Below are 18,137 nucleotides of genomic sequence, written 5' to 3' on the forward strand. Positions count from 1 at the left end.
TGCAGAGTTTCCTTGTTGCAACTTACCATTGCGAATATCATCTTTCTTAGCATAACATTGGGCTACAATATGACCTTTTTGCCACAGTAGTGACACACAATACCAGAGTTGGTAAAACCTTTGTTCTGCCATCCACCTCTTCCTCTAAAGCTCCCCCTACCTCTAAGGTTACCACAATCTCCTGAAACCTGCATATCACCAAATTGTTGATTCAATTTGTTTTGCTGGTTGTCACTACCACGTCCTATACCACGGCCTCTTGAAGAGAACCTGCCATGTCCCCTTCCTGAACTGGAGTAGAAAGCTTGGACCTGTTCACCACTTCTTTCAGATGTCTCACTCTGCATGTTGATCTCTTCAGTGATCATAAGGGAGACCAACTCATCGAAATCTGGAAATGGCTTTCTGACATATACGAAAGATACAAAAGACTTCCAAGCCTTTTTATTGTTAAGTCCACCCAAGGTAGACGACACCAAATCATCATCATCAGGCATTGCATCAATCACTGCCAATGCATCTGCAATGCTCCTTACCTTCAGTGCATACTCATTGATAGACATCTTTCCTTTCTTCAATATATTCAACTCTTGCTTGAGTTGAATCTTTCGTGCCTTTGTATTTACGAAAAACATACTTTCAAGTATGGTCCAAGCTGCATATGAATTCTCTGCATTTCTAATATGTCCTAGCATATTATTGTCAATTACTGCAGACAGCCAATACATGACCTTCTTGTCTTTTGCATTCCATTCCTTCCGTGCCTTTGTCTCTTCTGCAGTTGGAGGATCACTCACCTCCGGCTCCTTTTCTTCACCTGAAACAAACCCGTAGAGGCCTTTTTCAATAAGGAAGTTCATGACACGGAACTTCCATGAAGGGTAGTTGTTCTTGTCAAGCTTCGCAATGATGGGGCTTCCACTGCTCTCTGCCATTATCACAAAACTAATACCAAACAACAAGCAAATCTTTTGCAATGCTCGACTTGTAGTGCACAGCAATATACCAGATAGCCTTTTTCACTGTCTACTAAAGAATACATGCAATCTGGAACCAGTTTGCAGATAAACCTTGTGTTTACTCGCTGATAAACACCTTGAATGTACAGATTTGAAATCTGTAACCTGTGCACCCACTTTCGGTCAATACAGTGGAAGTCACAGTGTACCCTGAAACTGTTGTCCACAATCTTGCAGCTCTAAAACGGGGCCTGAAACAGCCTCAAATGCCAAAAATAACTGCGGGCCGAAACAGCCCGTGTACGAAGAGCACTGTGTATTCTACAGAATACTCACGCAGAATACACAGTGCTATTCCGCAGAATACACAATGCTCTTCGTGCACACCAAATCTCACAGCAATTTGAGATTTTTGCTTGACCCTGCTTCTAGTGCCTCCACAGGCACTATCCAGGAGAGAGAGTGGAAGAATGGGAGAGATTCTTACCCATGGCTTGCTTGCTCAAACCTTGCTTATTCTCCTTCACTTGAGCCTTCTAAATCAGCCTCTCTCAGTGGCCCGGCTCTGATACCATGTCAAGAATCGCGTGGTGGGGGGACTTGCTCAAGATGTTGCGCCGAACACACACAGAATGCACAAGGAGAAGCTCACTCAAGAGACAAGAAGAGAGATGGAGGCCAAAACGTTTTCTTGCTGATTTCTTCTTCTTCTTCCACACACTTTACAATTTACACAAATTATAGATAAGATACAACATAAAGGAAAGTGGCCTACTAAGTCAAACAATGCATAACCGACTACACTAGTCGACTAGCGCTATAACTATGCCAGCTGTAAATAGGTGTAAAAACCTGAATATAATAAGTAATGAGTCAGTGGCCATGTGAGAGTCATAATGACCATGCACGTGCTAAGTGTAGATGTGTAGACCCATCTAACCAGACAGTCCATCATCAATGTCTGCATGTGTTGAGCTTATCATCTCAACAATAGGTTCGCGATCTCTTTGTTGTAGAAGATCCCATTGCTTGATGGCTTTTTCATGGAATTGAGGAGGAAGGAAATTTTGCAAAAATTTATTTTGGAAAGTCTCCCATGTAGTAGGGCAATCAATGCTCTTGAAGACCACAGTCCACCATAAGGATGCTCGATCAACTAAGTGGTTAGTGACACATTTAATTTTGTCTTTCTCAGCATATGTTTCTTCATGGAAGTTATCATCAAATTGACTGATAAAAGCAAGTACAGTCTTTCCATCGCGTGATCCATTGAAAGTACAAAATTTGAAGTTTCTTTTACTTATTTTTGTTTCTTTGCGAATGGATTGGGCTTCAAGTGTTGCAGCGATGGTACATCGTATAAGATCTTTAGGTTGCGATCCATCTTGGTCGGTGGTAGATCGTTGCAAATTAGCCAATTGAACTTGCAAAGCTTGTTGGGCTCTTCATTCTTCTTCGAGCTACATCATAATCAAATCCAACTTTTGCTCCATCGTTGGTTCGGGAAGATCATTTTCAGCCATTAAATCATCCATGTTTTTTTCGGTCGTCCTGTAAAATCCAAAAGTCCTCACACTCTCGAAATCTTATTAGCAGGATGAGCATAGCTCAAAGGCGGGTTGACAAGGCTTATATATTTTGTTTGGATTTTGTATTATTTCTCCTTTGCGGTTGCGGTATTCTATGTCATAACCATTGTCCAAGAGAATAATGTTGCATAGAAACTGCGTATAAACTCCTGGGTTTGTTGAAACTGATTCAGCAATTCTGCAAGTGTGAACAGGGTCTACCAGAGAGCAATAGATTGATTATGTGCTTCTATGTGTCAACTGCCTCTTAAGTAGTTGTTGTTGAAGTCTTTAATGACCTCTGTGACTTGTAGGATTTAGAAGACTTGGAGGACTTGGAGGACTTAAGAGCTTAAAGCTCTTTTTTATCAAGCGTGGATTTTTAGGACATGAATATGTCCTCACCCAGCATCGATGGCGGGCAGTACATACTGCCGCCGCAGGCACAGAATTTTGTATTGTGAAGCTTTTAAATAAGCTTATTATAAGCTTAATAAGCTTAGTCTTTAAGCTTTGTAAGCTTTGAGCTATGGAGAGAGAGTTTTCTTATCTATGTATCACGACTTGAGGAAGGAACTTTGTCACCGGTCCTTCGCCTATTATAGAGACTAGTCCTTCACAATCAGAGAGTGCAGAAGGGGGTTCTTGACTGCCAGGAACACATTGGTATCAACCGTTTGCGACGAAACTGACTGTAGAGCTCGATCGTTCTAAGAGCTCTGCCTTCGCACAATATGGTAAGCAATTGGAAGCTCTCAATCTCAGCTTCGCTCTGATACCACTGGTACACAGATCGGTCGCCGTATGCACGCTTAGTGAGCATCAGAAGGTCCCCAAGAACAAAAGAACTCTACTTTTTGCACACAAATCAATGTAGAAAGCTTGCACAATATGAACAAGAGACCAATTGGGTGCAATCTCCCCCCATGCCTTATGTGAGCGCTCCACAAAGCATGTATTTCATATATTATTCATCTTCAAGCTCAAATAATATCCCAAATTATAAAATAGCACGCTTTAGCTTTTGAGTTTGCTTTTATGCCAATAAAGAATTAAAGTTAATGGGCGCCCAAGAAGTCAGGCGGTACCCAAATACAATGTCCAATACAAATATTTAAATCTTGCGCCCATGCGCATACAAAAATAATAAATAAATATCAAGAGCTTTGATAAATAAGTGCAACAAAATATAGGCGCCATGCCTAAGATATGCGCCCATAAAAAATTGACGATAATTTGAATACATGCTATCCTCCAATGCTTCCCACTGCCACCGTTGCTGACTCTACACATCAACTAAAGCATTCACAATTGTTAGAAAAATAATACAATTAAACCGACAAAAGTGAATACTTAGTAGTCTTCAGCTACATAAATAATTTGGTTAGAAATCAATCCTAACCTTAATTTATCACGAGTGCGCACTCTAAACTCATAAACGTTTATTAATTTAAATATGTATTTTGCAGAATCACCCGCTATGGAATCACCCATGTACACATAAAATTAATAAAACGCCCAAAAAGGATAGGCGTCCCCATCGACTTCTCGCACAAAGAATCCACTTTGTGTATGAGCCCCGGTAATAATAAAATTTTATGAAATCCACTGCAAAACCTCACGGAATCCACTGTGGAATATGCCTCCTGGCATCATCTTCTTCTCTCCCTTACTCTCCTACTCTCTCTCCCTCTCCTTCTCTTCTTCTCCTTTTCTCTTATTCCTCTACTCTCTCTCTCTCTCTCTTCTTCTCTTCTTTTCCTTCTCTCTTATTTCTCTACTCTCTCTCTCTCCTTCTCTTCTTTTCCTTCTCTCTTATTTCTCTACTCCCTCTCTCTCCTTCTCTTCTTTCCCACCTTTTTCCTCCTCCTTTCCTCGCTTTCTCTTCTTCTTCTCTTCTTCTACTACCTCACTCCTCTCTCCCTCTAACTCTTCTTCCTCTTCCTCTACCTCTCTTCCTCCTCCTCCTCTTCTCCTACTTCTCTCCCTCTACTTCCTCTTCCTCTACCTCTCTCCTGCTCCTTTTCTTCTTCTATTATTCTCCCTCTACTTCCTTCTCCTCACTCCTCCTTTCCCTCTCCTCACTCCTTCTTATCCTCTCCTTCTCCTTCTCTCTCCCTCCTCCTCCTCTTCTCTCTCTCCCTCCTTCTTTCTCTTACCTCCTTCTCCTTCTTCCCCTCTTCTCCCCTTCTCTTCTCTCCCTCCTTCCTTCTTATCCTTTCCTTCTCCCTTTCTCCTCACGACTAGTCCGGGTGGCAACCAGGGAGGGACGCGGCGTGTTTGGGGGGCTTGAGGAGGGTCGTGCAATGTTTAGTTAACGGGGTGACTACGCTCCGAGGTCCTTGGCCCGTTTCAGTATGACGACGAGGGAACAAGGGTGGGTTAAGTCATCCCCTGGGTGACGGCACATTGAATTTTTCCATGGCTGCTGTTGCAGCGGAAACGTAGGGGTACAGCGTTCGGAGGCCTAGGCGATTATGGATGAAGCCACGGGAGGGGAGTGCATGTCATCGAACGAAGAGGAGGGGAAACCTTCTATTGACGGCCTCAAGGAACTGCAGCAGCTAACGGGGGGGTTGTGACGTGCATGGAAGGGCGTAGCTTCCTCCCCTCCTTTTTTTGCTCGGGGAGGGGAGAAGTCCTCCCCTATATAAGGGGAGGGGAGGAGGTAGGTGGCATGTCCACCCCTCCACGTGGAGGTTGCATGCCTCCCCTCCCCATCATCCAAAACTCCCACTCTCTCTCCCCCTCCCGCGACTACTGTCGGCGAGGAGAGAGGGGGGGAGTAAAAAATTTTGAACTAGGGATAATAAAATTTTTTCCTTTTCTTAAAATTCTTTAGGGGAGGGTTCCTATGGCCCATTACAATCTTCAAGAATTAGTAGCATCTTTACTTTCCACCCAAGGGATCCTTGTCCTTCAAAGTGAGGGACAGAACATTGTTCACAAGCAAATCCATTGACAATTATAGAATTTAACATAGCTATTTGACAGAATACATATAATATGAGATCACAAAATCTACACACCATATACAAAACAACAATGAAAGTGCACCACAAAAAATTGTACGCAGAAGCTATGCTATAAGAAAAGATGTTCAGTTGAAAAAGCATACTCCAAAAGAAAGAGACCCAAGATAGATGAAATGTGGGCAAGAATGAAGTGACCCAAAATAGACAAAGCGTATGAGAAAAAAAATCAATCCAACATAGATGAGAAATATGAACAACGCTCAAAATGTTATCTCTTTACTTTTAAGCCAAGAATAGATCAAAATCTAGCTAATTTTGGTAGAAATGCAAGTGTGAGAAATCATGACAAAACTTGTGTCGTAGAATTCTACATGAAAAGCTATTGTCATGTTTTTTTTCATGTTTCAAGTCTAGTTTACCTAAATTGACATAACTTTTGACACAAAACTCCAATTTGAGCATGGATTTGATAGGAAGAAATGTTGTGAGTCATAAGTATACTATTTGATTGTCTTCTTCAAGGAATTAGTTATAATCGATATGATAGCTTCAATACCATGTTGAAATGTAGAGAGAAAATATTTTTAGAGATGCAATAGAGAGAGAAGAGACACACCATATACACTCCCAAAGACTATATCATATTGATCACAATCTACACATATGGGTGAGACCTACTCTAGATAGGGAGAGCTATATATAGCTCCAACACTATCAAGGCTTTCAGCTCTTGGGCTTCCTTCAACAACTTATCCCTCTCCTCACTCATAGTAACAACTTTAGATTTGGTATTTTCCAATCGAGCTTGCAAATTAGACACCTCTTCTTTCTTGACATTAATGACCTTATTCTGTTGCTCCATCTATGTACAAAAAAAATTTCTATGGAAAAGGCTAGCTGCTCTGTATTAGCCTTGTTCAACTCTACCTTGGACTACTAGACCTCCTCATAAAAAGAAGAATAGAGTTGTTGAATACAAGCAGTAGCTAAGAGTTCAATAGATCTTTGAATGCCTTTAAACAAAAATGGAATTGCATCTCCTGTCACGAGACATTGCACAAAAGGAAGAGAACACCATCTTTATGTGTTTTGAAAATATTGGGCATTGTAAGGAAAGCAAGTAGTAGCAGACTACAAGATTGGTTAGGAATTAGAACTAAAGGAGTGAAGTGGTACTAATTTTGCTACTCACTTAAAAAGTTTCCTTTGAATGACCAAAGGAGGAAGATCAACATCCTAAATGATGTTGTCAAGATCATTAGTAGGAGGATTAACCATTAGACGATCAACCTGTAGTTAGGGATTTTTCTTTGCAAGGGTAGTATATGTCAAGAAAACATAAATGTAGGAACAAAATGTAACAAATTTAGTCACATTAACCCTCATAAGTAGAATAAAATGATGATCCATTTTAGTGAAGAGATATGAACTCAAATCAATAATGATACCCTTCAGCACCATGTAGGAAGTTGTAAAGAATTCTGTCAAAAGATAATTAGAAGGGGCTTTGGTACGCATGAACTTGTCATGAAGGAAGTGGCACAATTGTTTTTAGAAAGGATTAGAAATCTTAGGCATACTAACTCTCGAAGTAGTGATGACCCACTTAGGATCCAAGACATCTATGGACTACTTCTACAAAAGCTTAAAAATGTCTTCATTTGAGAAAATTTGACGGGCAATAGGAAAAGGTTTCCCATCATAGGGTAAAGAAAGAGCTTTTCCTAGGCTCTTAGGTGTCGTGAGGATAAGTGTGTCATGAATAGAGCTAGACATCTTGTTGTAAGAAGTTAAGAACTAATCACACATGTCAAGATCATCAAGGACAAGTGGTAATGGAAGAGCCACAAATTTGGATAACCCGGCCTTAGAAATAAGGTCTGATTCTAGCAATTGTGAATGATCATGAGAAACCAATGGAATATACTAGACCGGGGGAGGAGTACAAGAGGCGACATTCAAACGGATCACACACACCACATACACATAGAGAAATACAAGGAATGCCTACAACATAGCATAGTAACAAACATATAAGATATTGACAAAAGAAATGACTCACATGGACACAATTGACTGACCATCCTAGGCAATCCACATCCTAAAAATTTTGGGCATGACCTCTCCACTTATGTAACCGAAATCTTCATGCTAATGCAAATATACAGACACCCAATATCCCCTTATAATTAGACAAATAATAATAATAATACACACTGTACCCTGAGTCAAATCAATATGATCAAAGAAAACTAGATTAATCCAAATCACAACACATTGATAACCAAACCACACTTGACTAAGATGGTCAACAAGGATTGAGACTGACAACCAGGTCACCCACTTCACGTAACACTTCATTTAGAAGGAGAATTGTGCAATGTAAGGAAAAGAGAAAATTTAATTGATTGTAAATTTTAATAATTAATTATCAATGGGTGAGTCTTATTAAGTGATAAATCTTAGCAAAAGCATAAAAGTAAATTTTACCCATTAATTAAAAATTATTAAGCTTCACGGTACTTTAATATTTTCTAAACATCAGTTCTGACTCAAGGTCTCTAAATGTAGGTTCATTTTTAGAAATTTAATGTGTTTGAAGTGCTTTTTTTAAAGCACATACATTCGTGAGAGTGTATTTTATTACAAATGAAAAATGTGTGTTTAGCGCACAAAGCGTGTGCTACCTGAATGGTTGTTTTATTTTAATTAAATTATATGTGTGTGTAACATGGATGTGCATGAAAAATGTGGTCAACTAGTTCCTTTTAGCAAATAGTTGTCATGTTTGGTGTAACAAAAAAAAGAAAATAAGGAAAAGAAATGAGGTACTTAGAGGAGGTGTGAATGCAAGTGTATCTTAATGCACACATAAAAAATGAATTGATATGATGAGGAAAGATCATGACCATGATGCAATCCAAAATACACTGTAGCTAGCTGAAAAATCTACATCGTAAGGAAAAATACTAGAACACCATGTGTATTTTGTTCGATCTATTTTGGTTTTTTAGATTTTTTAATTTCATTTAGATATACTGGATTTTGATTTTTTTAAATATATATGTTTTTAAATCAACAAAAAGGTTAAAAAGTAATCATGAAAATTTACTAGATGTTTTAAAAATTTTAGGTTTTTTAGGTTTTTTTGAAATTTTAATGGAATTTTTAGATTTTTGTGAGATTTTCTTTATTTATTTATATTTTTCAATTCATACGCATGATCAAAATTATACCTAGGGTTGGACTATGTGTGAATCAACAACAATCTTGCCACCACATGGACATGACCACACGTGCGTCTTTGCATGTGAATGACTGCATAAATTATGACAGAAATGTCCTACTTGCAAACACCACAAGCAAGAACGAAACACACCAACAAGTGGGAGAAAATTTTATGCAAGGGGAATGCAAGATTGTTTTATGGGGGCGGGTTTGAGGGTGGGGAAAGGGCAAATATTTTTTATTTGAAGGGGGTGGGAATTTGAAAAAAGGAGGGGGGGGGGGGATGACAAGGTGTGGGGGGTCACAAGCATGGGTCAGGTGGGGGGCGGGGGAACAAGGGGTCTTTTATGGGGGGAGGGGGGGGAGGTAGGAAATGGGGGGAAGGGAAAAAGGGAGGGATGGGTGGCTAGCAAGGGAAAATGGGGATGGGGAGTTGTACAAGGGTAAGGGTGGGAAAGGGATTAGGTAGGGGATTCATAGGGATGGGGGGTTGTGGCCAAGGGGGGAAGAAGGGCAGGGTGGTGGGGGTTAAGGGAGAGGTAGCGATGGAGGTGAAGGGGATGGTAGTGGAGATAAGGAGTGGCACTAGGGAGAGGGAGCAATGCAAGTGTGGTGCAGCTAGCAGCTAGCAGTGTAGGTGGCATGGCTAGTGGCAACAACAAGATAGGTGGTGGGCACAACTAGTAGTGGCAAATCAGGTGGCGATGAATTAGGTGGTGGGTGGAGGAGATAGAGAGGGTGGGCTCAACTAGTGGGGGAAAGGAGGGGAGAGCACATGCCAACAAGGGGCCGAGAAGGAGGGGGAGGAGGAAGGGAGGGAGGAGAGAGAGAAGGACAAGTAGGCATGAGGGGAGAAAAAGGAGGGGAGGAGAAGAGAGAGAAGGGAGGAGGAGAGAAATGGAACATGGAGCAAGAGGAGAGACAGAGAATAGAGAGCTGTAGGGAGGGAGGATGGTAGGAGAGAGAAAGAGGGACATGAGAGAGAGAGAGGAGATGGGGATAGAAGAGATGGTTGGGGGAAATTTGGATTTTTTTAAATTAATTTTGAATTTAAAACCATATTTATATTTTAGAAAAAGTGTGCACCCTGTCATGTACACCAACATGCAGCGAGAGGAAAAAAATTTACCGTAATGGGATGGGATGCACTACAACATATAGATCCAATAGAGACACTAATAGCGACGGTTGTAGAGTAAATTTCTAACGCAAATAGCGACGGTTATAGAGGGGGAAAATTTTAGGTGGCAAGGCATGCAGCCCTACCACCCTTTTAGCTATATGCACTAAATATTCTTGTATAATTAATTTGTCAATGCCACCTACACCTAATGTCTAGGAATTGGTATCAAATTTTCAAAAAATGAGAAATCCTCTTATTGCAAAAGCTAGATATAATCAATTCGAAAAGGTATTACGCAAGGATCTTTTTCATCACTTGCTTAGGCCCAAGAAGAAAAAGAAGATATTGTGATTACAAAAGATAGATATAATCAATTCAAAAAAGTATTACTCAAGGAGCTTTTTTATCACTTGCTTAGGCCCAAGAAGAAGAGCTTCACTTCAATCTTTCATTGCAGTTAGGACCCTGAGGTATGAGTAAGTCCCATTGATCTTCTGCTTCAAGTCTTTTTGGGGGAGCATTTGAACTTTTTTAAGAGTTACACCATGGCATTGGAGCCAGAAACACTTATATAGGGAGTAGTAGTGTCTTTGAGCTCTACTTCTTCCTTCTTGTTTTTACCTATGTCTAAGTCATCTTCTATCTCTTGTTTCTTGGCCTCACCCTCAATCTCAATGGATGGAGGTGTTTCAAGATCAAAAGAATCAAGCTCATCCTCCCCCTTCTCAAACTCCATTTCTTGAGCTCATACTAGTCGTTGTACTCCAAGTAGCTCTCTGAAACAAACAAATTTCTCTTTACCAAGTGATTTGGTAAAGATATCTGCTATCTCATCTTCAGTCTTCACATGAAGTAGATCATTCTATCCTACAAGTACCATTTTCCTTATGAAATGATAATGAACCTCTATGTGTTTTGGATCTAGCATGATAGACGGGTTGCTAGCCACCATCACATTACTGAGATTGTCACAATGTAATGTGACTTTATTGTCCAACTAGATACCCAAATCATGTAGCAGTTTCATAAGCCAAACTGCTTTGTATGCCGCTAAGGCTACACCCCTGTATTCGGCCTCTCTATACTAGAAAAAGAAATGGTGGGTTTCTTTTTACTACTCTACTTGATCATACTACTTCCCAAATTGAAAGCATAACCACTGGTTGATCTCTTGTCATAGACATAACTAGCCCAATCAGCATTTGTATAACCTATCAAGTCAAATGATTTCTCATGCTCATAAAACATCCCATAATCAGTAATACCCTTCACATACCACAGAATCCTCATGACTACATCTAGGTGTGGCTTATGAGGTTTTTGTATAAACTAGCTAATCAACCCCATTACATAACTCAAGTCAGGACGTGCAAGTTTGGCAATATGATCCAATGGTGTTTCCATGGCTTTACACTCCATTATGCTATATTTCAGCAACATATAACAATCCCATGATCATCATCTCCACTAATGATCAAATCATCGATATAAACCACCAAAAAAACATAACCATGCTCTATCTTCTTTGTAAACACGTTGTGATCTACATGACCTATCTGAAAACCAAGCTGCTACAAATAAGTACTTATACAAGCATTCCATGCTCTTGGTGCATGTTTCAGCCCATATAAGGCCTTTTTTAGCTTACACACATATGTCGGATAGTTAGGGTGTACACAACCATCAGGCTGCTCCATATACACCTCTTTAAGCAAGTCACCATTCAAGAATGCATTTTCGACATCCATCTACCATAATTTCTAGCCCTTAGAAGCCGCTAATGCAATGACTATTCTTATTGTTTCCATCTTGGCAATCGAGCTCAAAGTCTCCTCATAATCTAGGTTGTACTACTATGCATATCCCTTTGCAACCAGCCGGGTTTTATACCTTTCCAACGAACCATTTGACTTGCATTTCACTTTATAAACCTATTTTCTTAAATACATAGAGCACCTTATCCTTGTGCTTCAGAATGTATAGCCATGTGTATCAGTTGGACAATAGATTCATGGTAATAGATGGTACATGTATTACATCATGTAGGCTCTTCCTTTTGCCATCATGCAGAAAGCATCAACAATGGAACCATACGTATATGTTGAATATCATGTTGTGTATCATCACCAGTACATACAAATCCATGAGACCCTACTAGTAACTCATCAAACCATTTGCCATGAGGAGTCATATGATTGGATGCTCTTGAGTCTATGTACCATTTCTCATCTTTGCCTTGCTTAGGTGTATTCTTTGATAAATGCTGCATAGCAAACACTCCATCTCCCTAGTCATCATGAGTACCACTAGAAGATGCATAATGTCCATGATGCCTACCTTTTGCCTTCAGCATGATGGAGACAAAAGTCATTTTTTTCCATGATCGATATGCATTTATTTATTTATATATTTATTTAAATTTGAAAATTCCAAGAGAAGAATGACAGGAATAGTATATATCAGAACCATCCTCATCGCCTTTGCTAGATTGCAACCTAGAAGGGAGCAAAGTAGGGGTGGGAGGTGGCTTTAAGGGGCTGATTCCAACAAAAAATTCCCCTTGTCACCCTTGCTAGATCACAACCTAGAAGGGAGAAAAGTAGGGGTGAGAGGTGGCTTTAAGGTGGCTTTAAGAAGAAGTTTTTGTTGGAATCAGTCCTTGCATCTTGTAATACATCCTAAGAGAAGAAGTTTTTATTGGAATCAGCCCTTGCACCCTGATTCCAACAAAAACTTCTTCTTCTCACGATGACTGGAGATATTGAGAGGATATTGTTGAGTTGCCAAGATGTTGTCTATATCTGCATACCATGGGGTTATAGTCTCAACCAAAAACAAGGAAGCATCAAGGAGATCTAGGTCATTCTACTCCTCTTCATTGCTCTAAGGAATACGTGACAGATGATTAGCCACCAAGACATGGGAGTGACTAAGTTTGGAAACCACTTTAAAGCCAAATCTTAGAATAGAAAAATCCATCTCATCATTCTTTTCTTCACATCTGCTTTGTTCATCAGGAAGGACAATGCCTCATGGTCCACATAGAATTTTTAATGCGTTAACAGCATGTAGTAATCAGAATTTCTCCAAGGCAAACACCATTGTGAGGCATTCTAACTCTTTCATTGTATTATTTCTTTCTTGATTAGTGACCTTAGGACTTGCATAGTAGATAAGTTGATCTAACTTTGAGGAGTCTTTTTGACATAAGATTGCACCTAACCCTTTGATGAATGCATCAATGTGCACATGACACCATATTAGAAAATTTGAAAATCTCCCAAGTCTTACTTTTAAATAAGTGGTAAAGATTTGGCCATGTGGCTAAATCTTAACCCATGCTTTAAAGTGGGACTTATAAAGATAACCTATATAGTAATTAGGGTAGACTCCACTTTCAAGGTAGGGGACAAGATTTGATTATATGGCAAAATATGAACTATATTGGGAATTCCCAAACTACATGAGAATTTTCAAATTCTCTATTATAGTGTTACATGGAATTCCTTTGTCCAATCAATAGATTTTAAGATGTGTGCTTCAATCAAACACTAATTCAAAGTGTTGAACACTTCATCACAATCACTATTTCACATAAACTTTGCATCTTTCCTTAGGAGCTTATGGAAGGGGGTTGCCAAGAAATCCCCTCAACTATTTGAGATTAGTTGGCACTATTAGAGTTGCAATCTTCACAAGGTTTGTTGGTATCCTTGTGCAAAGATAATGTGACCTAGAAAAAATCCTAAAGAGACTTTGAAGACACATTTGTCGAGGTTGAGAGAGATCCCATACTCTCAACATCTATTAAATCATTGGTTTAGGTGTTCCCATTGCTCACAAATTTGGCTATAGACACGGAACTCATCTAGATATATCTCAATAAAATTGTGCAAGTGATTCTGGAATACAATCATCATTACTCTTTGAAAGGTAGCATGATGGTTATTACATTAGCTTAAACAATATCACTCTATAAGCATAGGTTCCCCATTATGTTGTGATGGTCATCTTGGATTGATCTTCTTTTGCTATCTGAACTTGGTTATATCCCTCGAATCCATCCACTAAGGAGTAGAGCTCATGTGCAACCAGTGTATCCAATAGTTGGTTTATAAAAGGGATAGAAAAATGATCCTCTTTTGTAGACTCGGAGCTCAGCTTTCGGAAGTCCATACATATTCACAACTTTCCATTCTTCTTGAGTTCTATCACGATGGGTGAGATCCATTCACTATTGGCCACTAGATAAACAAACTCAACTTTAAGGAGCTTTAGTAATTCCGCTTTCACCAGGGTTGAGTAATTTGGATTCATATTCCTCTTTCTTTGCCTCGCAGGCTTGGCATCACGTTCAAGATAGATGTGATGTTGAAACACCATGGGGTCAATCCCCTTTAAATCTTTATATGGCCATGCAAACACATCCAAGGTCTCCTTTAATAGGTCATGTAGAACCAACAACTTCTCTTCTAGAAGGATCCTACTCACCTTTAAGTGGCATTCAGTACCAACTATATCCATGAAAGTTAATTGCTTTTCACCTTTCACTTTGCAAATGAAGGTCCCATAGATTGCTTTTGGATATAAATCAGACTCCTTCAAGGTAGTGACCTCCTCGTCTAAGGTTGCACTAGAAGTGACTTCCTCTTTCAATGAGGATTCTGCCGACTCTTTGGGATACAAAAATGATATCATGGATGTTTTAGATCTTATGGGAGGGTCACTTATCTCTTAAATCAATGACTCATCTTCAAAGGATGCCTCTAGGAACATCACATAACAAGAACCATCTGAGTTCTATGTGGGCTGTCGAGCTCGTGTTTGTTGGCAAGGTGCATTGTCATTATTCTTTCTTAATAAGGGAAAATTTGGGAAACAAGAGCTACTACTGAAGGAAGGCTTATTCTTTGAAATCCATTGATCATGGATACTCTACCTATGATATGATTCATTTACTAATTCAAAGGGTACTAGAGTAATTTTGTCTAACAACATGGGATCTTCAACTTTAACCACTGTCAAGCATTTTTCTGAAAACTAAAAACCCCTAGTTGAATTGTAGTTAGGTTTGATTTTTGTTAGCTTAGTTGATTATGTGACTGTTTGCTTTGTCATTTTGTAATTGGATTTCTTGTGTTTGTCTAGCCAAGGATTTTTTTTTGTCATTTTGTTTGGTTTGTTGAGTGTGGAACTTGATAGCCTTGGTTGAGCTTGGTATTTTTTTGGATAGATTGGAGTTGGAGTTTGTTAGTAGCTATCAAAAATTCTACAAGCAAGTTTGAATTCTTCCCAAGACTCTTGCACATCACGGGGATTATGGGTTCAAAAGCACTACAATTTGCACTTGTTTATTAATGCACTACTACACTCGGGGATCGTCTCCTGTTCTTATCAAATACTTCCATGCCATGGGTTGAGATTATGCACATTTTGCACCATCGTTGAGCACTAGCACGGCATGAGGTCCACTGCAGCTATATGCAGTAAATCCTAGATACACGTGCACTTGAGAGAGCACCTACCTTTCAGCACATACATTTCTTGCATGCATGATATTTGGGATACTCATCACCAAGTTAGGAACCTTTGGTTGAGTGTTAAGGTGGTTGAGTGAGTCAGAGGGTCGTGAAGGACATTACCAATTGTGAGATGGGTTGTTCTTATTTGGTCAACATCTTGAGGACCATCATTTCTAGAGCGACGGTGAGATTTTTGATGGATGGAACAGAGATCGATATTTCTTTTTATGAGTGTTGAGAGATGAGGGTAAGGATTTAAATAATCAAGGAACTTTTTTTACATTTTGCATGACACAAGAGCACATCTAAATAGGCCAAACACAATTTCTTCAATGTGTACATTGCTTTTGCGTGTAGCATCGATTGATTGGTTGCATAGCACAATCCAACATTGCATATTTTTTCAAATCATGAATGATTGGGCAGCATGGAGTTCATTTCAAAAAACCATCTTCCTACTAGGGCACACTACATAAAAATTAGATTCATATCCAAAGAGTTTTTATTTTGAGAACTCAAGGATCAAAGGAAAAGGTCGTAAGTTTTACATCGTCAGCAAGTAAGAAAAAGAGGACATGTGTGCTCAAAGTGTATGCAATTACAAGAACAATAGGCCAAGGAAGGGAATAAGTCATCCAAGATAAAAGATGGAGAAAAATGATGTGATTTACAAAAAATGATATTTCTTCTCATTTTTTATGGATTTTCGTAATTATACCCTCGCATGCTTGTTGACTAGATGCATTCTGATCGTTTTGAGTACATGAATGACTATATTCGGAGTTCATATGACGAAGTTATGATCCAAACAATTTGTAAACATGCATAGGGAAAAAAAAAATTTAAAAGTAGTAGAAAAGAAAAATTCAAAAGCATAAAAGCCTTAAGCCTTTTTAGAAAGCCAGAAAATCTAAAAGAAAAAAGCCTAATGTATGTGAGAGAACTTGAGAAAGCTATATAAGGAGAGGAAGAGAAGAGCAAGGGGCCTTCCCCCTCAATTCCAATTGTATCTTGTGAGAGAGGTGAGAGGAGGGTCGCATGTTGGAGTGTATACTCTTGACGTGTTAATTTGGAAGTCAAAGAATTTGGACCTTGTGGCACTAAGTGATGACCTGAGGTTATCAAGGTATGAAATTTTCATGATGTTGGATTTGTCTTCAAATTTTGTTTTGACTTTTGTGTGAAGTGTTGGTGTTTTCTAAATTTGTGTTTGAGTGATGCTCTACTCGGATTTGGGTTTTTAGTTGTTTGAGCTACAAGAGGCATATTGTGTTGTTTAGTTTCGTGTGTGGTTTGTGTGGTGTTTGTCAAAATATTTAAATTTTTTGTGTTGTGTTGTGCATCCTACAAAGTTAATTTCCCCAATTGGCACTCCTCAATGTCTCGTTATTGGGTTGTGAGTGAGACTTGTTCTTGATCTCACTGCTCCCGTAACATCTCTTTTTCGGTGCCCCCACTGAGGAGTGCCAAAAAACTAACTTTGTGCATGATTTGTGGATTGATTTCTTGTTTGTGATTGTTTTCTAATGGCTAGTTCTTTTCTTGAATTTTATGGAAAGAAGGGAGAGGATCCTCAGCAATTCCTCAAAAAATTAAAGCTTGGATGTATTATTCAGCGAATAAATGATTTAACTTTGAAACTCCAAATTCTAAAATTTCAATTGCTGGTGGATGAAGGTCTAATTTGTTTGAGGATCATGAAAAGACCCTTAGAATGAGGAATCCTCCTATTCCTATGGAATATGAAGCAACGAAGCATGCATTTCTTGACCGCTTTAAGGAAACTTAGACTTCTTAGGACCTTTGGAGAAAAATAGAAACTTATCAGAAAAAGACCAAACCATAGAATGTTTTTCCATGGAGTACACTAGAATTTCAATGGAATGTATCTTTAGGCCTAGGAGAGAGAGCCTCAAAAATGTTGAAAATTAAACATTTCATTGAAATTTTGCAGGGAGAGGTGAGAACAAAATTGGAAATTAAAGAACCTAGCACTTTTGAGGAAGCTCTGATGATTGCCATAGAAAATGAGAGAAATTTTGAGAAAATTAAAAAAGGAGAATCATTTAGAACACCTATTGAAAATAGAGATGAAAATTGGCAAGGGGATAGATGAATGTTAGCAAGACAAAATGCCCAATTAACACCAGAGATTGAGGATCAATTGTCAAGCCAATTACAAAATATGAGATTAGGAGCTTTGAGAGGAAGACCTTGGGAAAGAAGAAGTGGAGGACCTATAGGACAGACCAATCAAGAAAAGTTAGGAGGTGAAAGAGGAGGAAATGGTAGATGATATTTTTGTAGACTAATGTTAACTTGTTATTCATCTGGAGAGATAGGTTGTATAAGTACAAACTATCCGTATCCACCTAGAGCAAGAGGGGATATATATCCCTTACCTCAAAATTTTCCTAACAAACACAATGATTTTGGGATAGAAATAAAAAATGATTCTACTTCTCAAGAACCTAGGTTGAATGAAGAGGAGAAAGAAAAAACTACCATTAATTGTATTCTTGTAGAAAATCAAAAAGAGAAAAGTAAAACTGTTGATGTAATGCCTGCAATTAAAAGAAGAAGAGATGCTAAGAGAGATGAACCTGAAACAAGTAAGGCTGGTGAGGAAAGAGGAAGAAAAACAAAGAGAGGAGAGAAGAAAGAGAAGAGTGAGGAAAATAAATTGAGAGCACCTAGAAAACATTATCATGCTGTTGATATTCCTTTAAGGGAAGGAGAGAGTGATTATGACCTAGAAAAGG

The sequence above is a fragment of the Lygodium microphyllum genome, chromosome 18 (genome assembly GCF_053477565.2).
Source record: "Lygodium microphyllum isolate KBCC chromosome 18, Lygodium_microphyllum_v1.1.10, whole genome shotgun sequence".
Lineage (NCBI taxonomy): Eukaryota > Viridiplantae > Streptophyta > Polypodiopsida > Schizaeales > Lygodiaceae > Lygodium > Lygodium microphyllum.